The sequence below is a fragment of the Somniosus microcephalus genome, chromosome 2 (assembly GCF_052327205.1).
Source record: "Somniosus microcephalus isolate GS21.2 chromosome 2, FLI_Smic_1.0, whole genome shotgun sequence".
Lineage (NCBI taxonomy): Eukaryota > Metazoa > Chordata > Chondrichthyes > Squaliformes > Somniosidae > Somniosus > Somniosus microcephalus.
This window is the reverse complement of record NC_140988.1, coordinates 24,165,499-24,177,797: the sequence shown is the minus strand read 5'-3', so window position 1 is coordinate 24,177,797 and position 12,299 is coordinate 24,165,499. Positions and strand designations below refer to the sequence as shown.

General features: G+C 45.4%; 1 protein-coding gene across 1 annotated transcript in view; it reads left to right on the top strand.

The window, feature by feature from the left end:
- The window catches only part of LOC147122604 (homeodomain-only protein-like), a 174,556-nt gene that overhangs the window by 111,815 nt on the left and 50,442 nt on the right, over positions 1 to 12,299 (top strand). The gene's annotated exons all lie outside the window — the stretch shown is intronic.

The following is a 12,299-nucleotide window of genomic DNA, read 5'->3' as shown; positions in this document are numbered from 1 at the left end:
ACCAATCCCAATTGACCATTCTGGAGGCGCTGGGAGGTCTCTGGCAGCCCCTTTTCCGTTCCTCCAGTTTGAAAGGGCTGACCATAACCTGTAATGCCTACTCTCTCTCTGGGTAGTTCTCCTCTTGGGCATCCGCCAGGCAGGAACTCCGGAAAATGACATGGATGGGGTTCTGATATCGTTCCTGTGTCATCATGATTGAATTTAGAGGCGGGAGCTTCCCACCTACGTCAAGGGATGCTCAGGTAATGTGCATCAAGCACAATATGGAGCACAATCTAGGGTGCGGTAGTGTCGTGGTTATTGTTACCGAACTAGTAATCCAGCAGCCTGGATTGATAATCCAGAGGATGGCAGTTTGAGATTTTGAATTCAGTTCCTAAAACCTGGAAATAAAAAGGTGGTATCAGTAAAAATGACCACATGTCGTAAAAAACCCAACCTGTTCACCAATGTCTTTTAGGGGAGTCCAAAATCGCCCCCATGTTTCAGTTCTGAGGAGACTTAACTCACACCTAGAAATGGGGCAATAATCTCCATATTTGTAGTCCGAAATGCTAGACATGGGCGTTTGGAATTGAACAAACTATTCAGGGTTTGGCTCTAAGAAGGCACAGCTCATAACTGGCGCTGCAGTAACACTCCCTGTAACAGTAAACTGGGAAATTCCAGATCAAGATGTTTAGAGCAATTCAGGGATTGGCTTGCAAGAAGATGCCACTCAAAACTGCAAGTGCAGGGATAATCTCATAACAGTAAAGTTAAACATTCCAGACAGACATTTACAAGACCAAAAACTGTTCAAGAATTTGTTTCTGAGAAGATACAACTCTTGGCTGTAATAGAAACACTACGGCACTGAAATCCCTGGGCTGGAGAGGATGTAAGTCCATAATGAAAGCACTATGGCCAGGAAATTCCTTGGAACAGCTCCCACTCCACTGACGTTACTTTGCCGGAAGTGCGGCAGAAACCCAATTTGTGTGCGTAAATGGGAATTACGCTAGGCTTCTGGGGAAGTAACACCAGTGGAATGGGATCAGCTCCGAAGAATTTCCCAGCCTATGGCACGGAAAGTGCTGGGGCTGAAGAAGATGTGAGTCACATTTACAACCGGGGAGAGGCCGGAAGATGCACTGAATCCCAGCTCTGCCTCATTGGGACCAGACTTTTAAATTCCAAACTTCCATCCACCCACTCTACATCAATGGGGAGTTCCCAGCCTTCCCAATGAAAGACTTTCAGCAGAACTTACACCAGTTGAGACCAAACAGCAATGTGATAATGACCATATTATCTGTTTTAGTGATGTTAGTTGAGGGAGAACTCACCTGCTCTTCTCCAATAGTGGAATCTGTTACGTCCACCTGAGAGGGCCTTGATTTAATGTTGCACCCAAAAAGGCAGCACCTCCGACACTGCAGCACTCCCTCAATACTGCACCGGAGTGTCAGCCTAGATTATGCGATCAAGTCTCTGGGGTGAGATTTGAACCCACAACCGTCTGACTCAAAGACAAGAGTGCTACCAACTGAGCCATACCTAACACTGTGCAGGACTTGCTTGATTTGGTCACAGATGTGAACAGATTTAGCTCCTTGGCTAGGTCGGACAGCAGTGGCAGAGAAAGGGAAGTCCCTCTTTCCCTGTCTCTCAGCTTCACGTCAGCCTGTTTAAGGGTTATGATTTTATTCCCTGTGTCAGCCTGTAACCCAATGCCCAAACTACACTGACCAGAGGATTTAGAGGCCCTGGACCGCTGCTGCCCTCTGGCACAGATTCTGGAGAGGAACCTATGAGGGACTTTGCTGCTATGGATCCTTGGGATGTGATCGAGGTGGAGGCAGGGTCAGCTAAGGCAGCCTGTCAACTGTCCGCACCCTGTGCGGTGATCAGATCAGCCAAAGGTGGTGACCTGGAGGAGGATGGGTGCAGATGCTGGGGATGACACCAAGTCCATTGACAGTGAGGTGGTGGACTCCCTGATGCCCTAGTTACCCCTAATCCAACAAGGCCTAACTTTTAATGGGGTATTTAACAGCGATATTACCGCGGAGAAGCCCAAGTTTTCATCAGTTTCACCGATTTCACTGATTGTACTGATTGCCGACAATGGGGGTGGTGGCCACAGCGCAGCCACTGTGGTAACAGTGAATGACTGACCGCAACTTCAGAATTTCCACGTTAGGATGCACATATGCTAAATCCTGCGGTCAGTTTCAAAGGGGTAAGAACAGCAAATGCTGTTTGTTCATTGTTATTACCCACCGCAAATTCTGGGCCAATAAATTAGAGCAGGAACACTAACTGTTCTGAGGCACTGCACCAACTTGGCTTCTTCATAGGTAGAGAGGAGGAAGGGCTCTGTTGTTAATGACATGAATGGCTAAAGAAAAAGCATATGACAAAGCAATAGCCCGTGACATGAAAGAGAACGGTGATAAATATCATATAATCTGCCAACAGAAACAGAGAGCTAAGGGGGATTATGACAAAATCTTACAGCTAGTGGAACTGGCAAAGGTTTTTTATAAACAAAGTAGGAAACATTAGGGAGGAGGGGGAGTCAGTCAAAAATGAGCATAAGGAGATTATTGTGGTAGCTAAGAAAATGGAAGATTTGCTTCAGTATTTACAGAGGACATAGAAGGAAGTCCTCACAAGATTAAGTCGAAAGGTAATCATATATATATGCATTAATAAAAGGAAAAGGCACTAGGGGTAGTGGCTAGGATCAATTTTTTTTTTAATTCATTCACAGGACGTGGACATCGCTGGCAAGTCCAGCATTTATTATCCATCCCTAATTGCCCTTGAGAAGGTGGTGGTGAGCTACCACTGAGCCAAGGTTGACACTCAAACTGTGGCTTTCTGGGCCCACTCCAAAGGGTCATTGCTGTGGGTCTGGAGTCACAAAAAGGCCAGACCGGGTAAGGACAGCAGATTTCCTTCCCCAAAGGACATTAGTGAACCAGGTGCGTTTTTACAGCAATCCAGTAGTTACATGGTTACCATGACTGATACTTTATTATTATTTCATTAACTGAATTTAAATTCCCCAGCTGCCATGGTGGGATGTGAACTCATAGCCCTCTATCATTAGTCCAGGCCTACTAGTTACTAGTCCAGTAACACTATGCTACCATACCTCATCAGATGTTACATATTCCACAATACTGAAGGGAGGCTAATGTGGAAGTTTAATACTAAGAGGCCACAACAATGGAAATTATATATGGTAAGTTAGAGAGAATGGGCTGAATGGCTTTTCCTATTCCATACATTTTTATCTTATTAACTTTCAGGTTATATCATAAAAAAGCTTTAGCATTCTATGTATGATATCCAAATGCCAAGAAAGTGTTCCCAGACATTTTTTATTCTTTAACTTATAATGGCCCACAGAAATTAGGATCGGGGGTTTGCCGCGCGTGCAAGCCCCCGATGTGCACTTACCCGGCGCGCCGACAGCTGAAGCCTGGGACTGCTTGGAATTCCTGTCACTGGCCCGGTTCAGCTGTCGGCGCGCTGTGCTTGCCTGATCCAGCGGCGTAGTTAGTGCGATGTGCCGGCTGGGATCAGGTGAGCACTGGGCAGCCAATCAGGGGAGGGGAAACTTCATTCATGAGTTTGATAGTAAGAACTGTCAAACTCATGAAAACTACGGGTGCCCAAAACACTACTTAAACTTTAAATAATTTTTTTTTAAATCCCACTAATTAAATGAACTATAAATAACTTTAAAAAACTATTTTAAACAATTAATCAAATTTTTGAAAAAAATAATTTTTTAAGAAATCGGGTCTAAAAATAAACTTACCTTACTGTAAAGTCCTTAAAAACAATAAAGCTGTGGAAAAAATGTTATAATTTTAAATAATAGACCACTTACCTTAAAGAATCAAGTCCTTACGCCTCCTTTTTACGTTTCTAAAAAGTTCAGGCCCTTACACATGGGCAAACCTGTCAAAAAGAAGGAAGTTCAACGCGTGTGCGCAGAGTTCTGCGCGCACGCGTTGGACCTCTGAACCCCTTGGAGGAAATGCCGGTTTCCCGCGCATGCGCTGTGCATGCTGAAATCCGGCACTTTCAACGGGCCCACGCGTGAGTACCCCGTCCGTACTCACGCGTTGGGACCGGAATTACTGGCCCAATGTGTTTTTTTCCTTCTGCTGGCAAACATTCTAATGTAAGTTTTCCCACTGGCATTCACCTATTCCCTTATCACTATTAATTAGCCACTTATCATTGCTTAATGCACAATTAACATTCTGCAGTTTTGCAATCCTTTATATTAGGATGTGGGATATACAGAAGAGATTGCCTGGGGAGGTCGTGGAGGGGGGTGGTGTAAGCAAATTCTTGTCTGATCACACCAAACTTAAGCAGTCACAACACAAGCCCAACGTATCAGAAAAAAATACTTTGGAGAATCTTGTGTAACCTGTCACCCATTGAAATGCCTAAACTGATGGTAGTACCAGTATATCTTAGTTGTTTCGGGATGTATTGGGTAAAATAAAGCCAAATCCTTCCATGAGTTCAGTTGTAACTGAACATGGTACAAAAGAAAATGTGAGTGCAGAGGTGACACAAACACATGTTGCAATTCGTACTTTGAAGATTTCGGGGTTTGTAATCCGATGCTTGATACCCGTAGAGTTGATGCGCATTGGGCACAGGTGACCTGTGCCATCAGGTGCTGAGCCCTGCTGTGTGCACGTAGCACTGCGATGGGAAAGTGCTTATGTTGCTGAGGGGGCCTCAAATAAAATGTTAATGAGATCTTGTCCCCATAATGCAGTCAGTATGTGAACGGCATTGCTGAAGCTCAGCGCCCATATAAAACAAGCACTGGGTGGTTGGCCCATTCAGCCATGTTGGTTCAGGCTCTTAAAGCGGCAGTCTACTTGGTAGTTGCAGCAAGTTACCGCAGGTTGAGCCAGCCATTTCACTGCTTATTTCATCGTATCCTTGGGTTTCCCCACTGCGGCTGCTCACACCTTCTTAAAGGTGTACCCCATATGCTATCTGTGGATGTGATTGAGCTCTGCTTCAATAAAATCTGAGTATCCTGCTGGACATCCCTCTCTATCTGCTAGTTCCACAGGAGGAAAGGCAGGATTAGAAGAAACATGCAGTACCGGCCAGCCCATGTTTCCAAGAAGATTGCAAACTAATGCGCCTTACACTAACGTGCTGGGCAAAGAGACATTGGTATGGAACAGTGTCGGAAGGGAAGTCTGCTTCAACCAGAAGCAGAAGAGGACCCAGCCATCAGCCTTATATGAGCCTGCGAGCATGCAGTAGACAGGTGAAGTGCTCCTTGAGGAAGCTGTGAATAGCTGCACTAGTGAAACTCAAGGTCACCGTGAAACAAGTGATGAGATGGCTGGCTCAGCATACAGCGACTGACCTGCTGAGTGTTTCCAGCATTTTCTGTTTTTATTACAGTACTTTTGTTGGCTGTGTGCTTTCGTGTTTGTTGCCTGCCACATTTCATGGGTCACAAGGCAAACACATTGACATGGCAGCAATACAGAGTGCAGTGCGAAAATATGGACATGGCTGTGCATTTGGAAAGCAGGTGGACAGCTGCCAGGGTGCTAAGCATTCACCCTCTGTGATGCTCCGCCAAACTAACAGTGAAGTGCTGTTAAGGCAGCACTGTAAAGTTAAACAAAGGTTGAGCACATGTATATTGGTGACCTTTCAGAGATCAGTAAATTTCTTTCTCACCTACGCCCAGGATCTGGTCCCAGGTTCATTCTTTCTGCTACCTACCTCTAGGCTACTCACACAATACTCCAGAGGGGGTCCCACTCCTATCCAAAAGGACCACCCTTCTCTCTAACACCTCTTTTAGAAACACATTCAAAGTTACATCTTGGAAGGGTTCATTGTTCCTGTCCTGCTGCAACCATTTCTACCGCTCAGCAGTGGTACAGCTTTAAGGCATCCAGCAGCCCTTTAAGAGCTGCTGACACCAGGTAAATGTCCCTTTGCTTCATGTGCTGTGCACCTGCAAAGGTCTCACATTTCTGCATGAGGACAGCTCAGTGTTACAGGTGCACGCAGCGCTGGCACTGCATTAGCAACCCCATAAAGCAATCACTTGAAACTTGAGCAATTAGAATCCATCTCAGTGAAAATTAGAGTATGACATGTTGCACTATGAAATAGTAAGATCTGGAGTTGTGCCTATTGTTCATCATTCTGTTGAGTTGCTGATCTCAGTCACACTGATGTGGGGCGAAGGCAAGTAGAGATTGATACTCTACTTAACATAGGAAAACAAGCAGTGAGTTATCATTCAACACAAACCTCCTAGAACCCAGCTCACGAGTAGTGTTTGTGGAGCCCTGGGAGAAAGTTACTCACCTGTACATGTGTAGCCCAGGGAGATCTAAATAAAATAAGGCAGAAAATGGAAAGGTGGATGCCCCACAAAAAATGAATGTCCAGAGGTGGTGTACGACTGGGATAAAATCAAGATTCAAGGAACATCAAATAGCACCCATAAATCTTGCCCCTTTCCAATGTCAAGTTATCAACAAATAAAGTAGGCAGAGAGAGTAATTTTATTCTCAATTTCTAAGCAACACCAGAAGGAAAGCCAAGCTATTTAATTTCTTGTGATTTCCACAAGAAGGTGTCAGTTCCATCTGGTCACAGTGATCATTAACTGCATCTCTACGCCTGGGGACTGACAGTAGAACAGTTACTGTGCATTTATGGTACAGAAGCAGAAGGCTTCACAAGATGTTACACCTCATTTATTTACTGCTTCTGTTCACAAAGGCAAAAGTGGAACCAGTACCAGGCCAACTTGGGACGGGATAAATAAAGGGAATGAGATAGATATAGTCAATGGATATTCAGAGGGCAATCAATAAGGTGTCTCATAAGAGGCTTGTTACAAAAATTCAGACATATAGGGCTGGATTTTCATTGAGGAGGCGGGTAGGAGGCGGGACTACAACTTTTGGGGTTGCAGTCCCGCCTCCATCGAGTTCTAGCCAACCCACGTGATTTTGACTTGATTGACCTTGTTGAGCCCGCCCAGCAGGCCAATTAGGGGCCACCCGGCAACAGGTGACGTCACAGATTGATATTTCATCTGTCAAGACCATCAGCGAGAAACTGACCATCGCCATAGTAACCCACACACACGCTCAGCACCATTGGTTGTCTGCTCAACTGCTGTACGCAGCACCACCTTGCGCTTATGTTGTGCCTTCAACATAAAAAGAAATGTCCCAAGGCACTTCAGAAAGAAACAGAAGAGATTTACTGGAATGGTTCCAAGGATGAGGGAATACAGTTATATGGGCAGACTGGAGAAGCTGGGGTTGTTCTTGCAGCAGAGAAGGCTAAGAGGAGATTTGATAGAGGTGTTTAAAATCATGAAGGATTTAGATAGAGTAATAGGGCTGGATTTTGTCAATGGGGACGTGATGGAGGCGGGGCTCCCACTTTTTGGGTTGTAGTCCCGCCTCCATCGATTTGTGGCCAACCTACGCGATTTTCCCTTGATTGACCTTGTTGAGCCCACCCAGCTGTCAAACACTGACAATCTGTACTCCAGGTTAATTCCTTCCTCTCAGGATGATTTAGAGATCTCCCCAGAACAGAAAGCTGAATGCTGGAACTATTGACAGCTCGCGGCCATTCTGCTTTCTGTGCTGGTGAGATGAGGGACTCCCGAGACCTGAAGGAAGGAAGGCTGTAAAGGTAAGCACATGTAAGTGAAACTTCTTTAAACACACCAAAGTGCACTCATGCACCCATTACTCACCTGAACACCGGACATCTCGACTCCTCCAAGTCCTTCATCCCGACAGCCCACCTCGTTAACTTGGCGTGGTTTGGAGCTGTCGGGAATCCCACATTTCACCAATGAAAATAGGGATTAGGCTAAAAACTGCCCGTTAACTACCTGTTAACAGGCAGTTAATTGGCACTAATCCCCATCCCGCCTCGGGGAGGCGGGTCCCAGTGCGGGTCGGGTACCCGCCTCCTTTGAAACTGGCATGGAGGCGGGTTGGGGGCGGGATGGGTTCGTGCCCCCCGATTTCGGGATTTTAACCCCCCACACATCTCCAATCCCGCCTCCACAGCCCAATGAAAATCGAGCCCATAATGTAAGAGGAAATGCAGCAGCATGGACAGAAAGTTGGTTGATGGACAGGAAGCAAAGGTTAGGATTAATGGGTGTTGCTCGGATTGAAGAAGAATTGGAAGTGGTGTAACCTCAGGGATCGGTGCTGGCTTTATATTTGTTCTCGGTATATATAGATGATTTGGACTTGGGTATATGGTGCACAATATCAAAATTTGCTGATGAGACAAAATCAGGGGTCTGGCAAACCGTGTGGAAGACTCTCAAAGAACTCAGGAGGACATAGTCACGTCTGTGATATGGGCAGGCAGATGGCAAAAGCAATTTGATATGATGAAGTCTGAGGTAATACATTTTGCAGAGAAAATCCTCCAGAAGGTCAAACTCTATAAAAATGTAGATATGCTTTGAGGAAATAGGCAAACAAACAATTCCAGATCAGCCCAATGTGTGAGGTTCAGGTTCTGCAGATAACATAATCAAGAATGTAGTCTCTGAGGTCCAATCGTAACACCTTTTCACTGGATTAACCAATGATAAATATCACTTTGTAACATTATTGTAAATTATTTGCAAAAAATGAACATTAACAGCTAAAGTGCACTGTGCATTTGTGTGTTTCTACTTAGTCACATATTGCCCTGAGTTAAACATTCATTGGTTTGACAGAGATCAGGTCACAGAGCACATCTCAGGGGTAAAAATTTAACCCTTTGGTACTTTGTTACATCAGCAGCAGGGAGAATTAGCAAATGTTTCCTCCTATCTGATCACAAGTTATTTTCACATGTAAAACATATTGACATTTACAAAGTACAATCAGAGAAATGTTGCAACTGTTTAGAACATACTTAGATAATTTGATGTGAGGTAATTAATTTTTTTGTATTCGTTTCTGGGATGTGGGCATCGCTGTCAAGGCCAGCATTTATTGACCATCTCTAATGACCCTTGAGAAGGTGATGGTGAGCCGGCTTCTTGAACCGCTGCAGTCCGTGTGGTGACGGTGCTCCCACAGTGCTGTTAGGGAGGGAATTCCAGAATTTTGACCAAGTGACGACAAAGGAACGGTGATATATTTCCAAGTCAGGATGGTGTGTGACTTGGAGGGGAACTTGCAGGTGGTGGTGTTCTCATGCACCTGCTGCCCTTATCCTTTTAGGTGGTAGAGGTCGTGGGTTTGGGAGGTACTGTCGAAGAAACCTTGGCGAGTTGCTGCTGTACATCTTGTAGATGGCACACACTGCAGCCACGGTGCGCCAATGGTGGAGGGGGTGAATGTTTAAGGCGGTGGATGGGGTGCCAAACAAGCGGGCTGCTTTGTCCTGGATGGTGTCAAGCTTCTTGAGTGTTGTTGGAGTTGCATTCATCCAGGCAAGTGGAGAGTATTCCATCAACACTCCTGACTTGTGCCTTGTAGATGGTGGAAGGGCTTTGAGGAGTCAGGAGGTGAGACATTCGTCGCAAAATACTCAGCCCCTGACCTGCTCATGTAGCCGCAGTATTTATGTGGTGGTCCAGTTAAGTTTCTGCTCAATGGTGACCCCCAGGATGCTGATGGTGGGGGATTCAGTGATGGTAATGCTGTTGAATGTTAAGGGGCAGTGATTCAACTTTCTCTTATTGGGGATAGTCATTGCATGGCACTTGTATGGCGCAAATGTTACTTGCCACTTATCAGCCCAAGCCTGAATGTCGTCCAGGTCTTGTTGCATTCAGGCATGGACTGCTTCATTATCTGAGGAGTTACAAATGGAACTGAACACTGCAATCATCAGCAAACATCCGTACTTCTGACCTTATGTTGGAGGGAAGGTCATTGATGAAGCAGCTGAAGATGGTTGGGTCTAGGACACTGCCCTGAGAAACTCCTACAGCAATGTCCTGGGGCTGTGATGATTGACCTCCAACAACCACAACCATCTTCCTTTGTCCAGCCAGTGGAGAGTCTTTCCCCTGATTCCCATTGACTTCAGTTTTACTAGGGCTCCTTGATGCCACACTTGGTCAAATGCTGCCTTGATGTCAAGGGCAGTCACTTTCATCTCACCTCTGGAATTCAGCTCTTTTGTCCATGTTTGGATGAAGGCTGTAATGAGGTCTGGAACCTAATGGTCCTGGCAGAACCCAAACTGAGCATCGGTGAGCAGGTTATTGGTGAGTAAGTGCCACTTTGATAGCACTGTCGATGACATCTTCCATCACTTTGCTGATGATTGAGAGTAGACTGATGGGGGCGGTAATTGGCCGGTTTGGATTTGTCCTACATTTTGTGGACAGGATATACCTGGGCAGTTTTCCACATTGTCGGGTAGATACCACTGTTTAAGTTGTACTGGAACAGCTTGGCTAGAGGCGCGGCTAGTTCTGGAGCACAAGTCTTCAGCACGACAGCTGGGATGTTGTCGGGGCCCATAGTCTTTGCTGTATCCAGTGTGCTCAGCCACTTCTTGATATCACATGGAGTGAATCAAATTGGCTGAAGACTGACTTCTGTGATGGTGGGGACCTCCGGAAGCGGCCAATATGGATCATCCACTCGGCACTTCTGGCTGAAGATGGTTGCAAACTTTTCAGCCTTGCCTTTTGCACTTGCGTGCTGGGCTCCGCCATCATTTAAGATGGGGATGTTAATGGAGCCTCCTCCTTCCATTTAAAATTCCTAAAGATTGAAGACATCTGCTTCAACATTGGAATTTTATCAGTTTTCTAATTAATTTATCAAACATATAAATGTTACTCACTAATTTGTTGGTCAAAGCCATAAAGCCACATTGTTTTAAATTTTACAAAATAGTTATACAGGTGTCAGCTTGGCTCAGTTGGTAGCAATCTTACTTCTGAGTCAACAGGTTGTGGGTTCACACCCCACTCCAGGACTTGAAGATGTAATGTAACCTGATACTGGAGTGCAATACTGAAGGGTTGCTGCATTGTCAGAGAGGCTTCCTTTTAGATGAGACATTAAAAACCAAGTGACATGAATCAGTCATTCATGAAAGAAAGACTTATGAAATAATACTGAGCGGCCTACGGGTGGCGCTGTCCAGGGAGAGTATAAATACTCGGGCACGGGCCCAGCTTGCACAGGACATTCTTAACAGGAACTAGTGAAGGACACAACTAGACCTCCATGTTGTAAAACAGTTGATTAAAGCTTTGTTTAACGCTTAGACCAAGTGCCTAGTAGCTTTCTTACGTCGCCAAGGCTCCAGGTTACCTGCTTTGGGAGTTTTTCCCGGTGTCTTGAACAACATTCCTCTCTCAAATCAGCACTACCTAAAACAGATCATTTGGTCATTCATTCACTTACTATCTGTGGGACCTTGCTGTGCGCTATTTGGTTGCTGTAGTTGCCTACACAAGAGTGAGTGAACTTCAAAAAGTAATCCATTGGTATCAAAGCACTTTGAGATATAATATGATAAGGTGCTATCTAAATGCAAAGTTCTTTCTTTCCTTTACAAACACTGGCATTACAGGTCAAATTGTTGCTATTGTCACTGTTGACATTGTACAGAACCATCTACCTCAATCATGAAAAGCCAATAAAAAACATCATGGTGTGGAGTTTCTGCTAGGGTTGCAATCGGCAAAATGCACCCAGAATGTGCTGGACACTGCGACGGTTTTGCAGAGGTGAAGTTACATTGAAGTTACTGTGCAAGCTCATTAGCATAAGCCTGAATGTAAAATCTCTCATGAGTCAGCGTAAACGAGCAGCGTAATCGGATGTAATTGATTTGTGGCTGGAACAGGACCAATGGGGCCTCAACGTGCTGGGTGAGGTCGTACAAAAGACAAGGAAAGAGAAAATTCCCTTCAGAGTGTGGCTGAAGATTACAAGATAAGACACTTCCAATTGACTGCTGTCTTCAATTAACAAATTACTGCAGCAGAGCAGGACACACCTGTGTGGCTTCAATTGATTCCTGGTCACAAGTCTTTGATGTACCCAAGGGCAGCTCAGTTGACTGAATTTAAACTGAATTTAAAGTGATTGCAGCAGCAGCAGGAGAAACAGACCTAGGTCAGGCTTCGATTGACTGTTGGTCACTGCAGGTCAGGTGGTTAACGCTGGACCACGGCTGCTTGTGTGTCCGAGATTCCGGGCGCAATGCGATGAACATCCCCGAACGGAGACAATGGGCGGAAACTCGCCATTCCAGCCTGGGGG